Genomic DNA, 893 nt, shown 5'->3' with positions numbered 1-893 from the left:
CAGGTCAGACAATAATTTATCTATACACACACACACGCACACGCACACCCACACGCACACGCACACACACAATTGATTGGATTTGACATCCCCCTGACGCTGAAACGTCTTTTGTGTTGTAGCCAAACCGAAAGTGTCATTCACCGCAGCTCTTGGAGATGAGGTCGAAGCTCCCAAAGACAAACCACGCCTCAGATTGGTCTTCGGAGTCGTTTTGAACAACGTTGGTGCTGACTATGATGCAAAGACAGGTATGTATGACCTATGCACGACTGATCGTACAATATGCATATGCAGCAAGCAGACACATTAATATATCTCAATGTCCTTGCAGGAATCTTCAGAGCACCAGGGAGAGGACTCTACCACATCGGCTTCATTCTCACAACCCGGCGCCTACCAGATGCCCATAGACCCTGCTTTGCGTCCCTTGTGAAGAACGGCCATGATCTTGCATCCTCATTTGTCTTCACCCAGTCTACACCTGTCGCATCTACCCAGAATCATGGTACCAGCCTTGTGGTGCTTTTGGAGACAGGAGATCAGGTCTGGGTTGAGTTATGGAATCATTCTTTTGCCTATGATAAACCTGATTATCATCTGTCTACCTTCACTGGCTTTCTGGTGGATGCTCTGTGATAGTCATCTTTGACAGCATTAGGACAATGTCGGGTCTCTGCTCTATATGTAAAGTGTCTTGAGACAGCTTACTTTACGGTTATCGGATTGACTGAAACATAGTTGGATAGAGATAAAACAAATAAGGTTTTTATTAATCTCTCTTTGTGAAAGAGGGCATCCAATTCTGCCCACACAACGATCTCGCAGCTTTAGTTTAATTGGAGATGAAGCTGAGGCTGTTTTTTATAGAACTTATTGAGCCTTTCTTTAAA

General features: G+C 44.7%; 1 long non-coding RNA gene across 1 annotated transcript in view; it reads left to right on the top strand.

Annotated features, from left to right (window-relative positions):
- LOC311041986 overlaps nucleotides 1–480 on the top strand; it is a 499-nt gene extending 19 nt beyond the window's left edge. The window contains exons 1-3 of the long non-coding RNA XR_014600445.1: nucleotides 1–3; nucleotides 123–251; nucleotides 335–480. The exon at nucleotides 1–3 is cut by the window's left edge and continues 19 nt beyond it. This is a non-coding gene — a long non-coding RNA (uncharacterized lncRNA). The remainder of the gene's footprint in view (nucleotides 4–122; nucleotides 252–334) is intronic.
- Nucleotides 481–893: the final 413 nt, after the last annotated feature.

This window comes from Gymnoscopelus microlampas, assembly GCF_963454915.1.
Source record: "Gymnoscopelus microlampas genome assembly, chromosome: 3".
NCBI lineage: Eukaryota > Metazoa > Chordata > Actinopteri > Myctophiformes > Myctophidae > Gymnoscopelus > Gymnoscopelus microlampas.
Note: the sequence above shows the minus strand (reverse complement) of the source record. Positions and strands in the feature narration are given on the sequence as shown.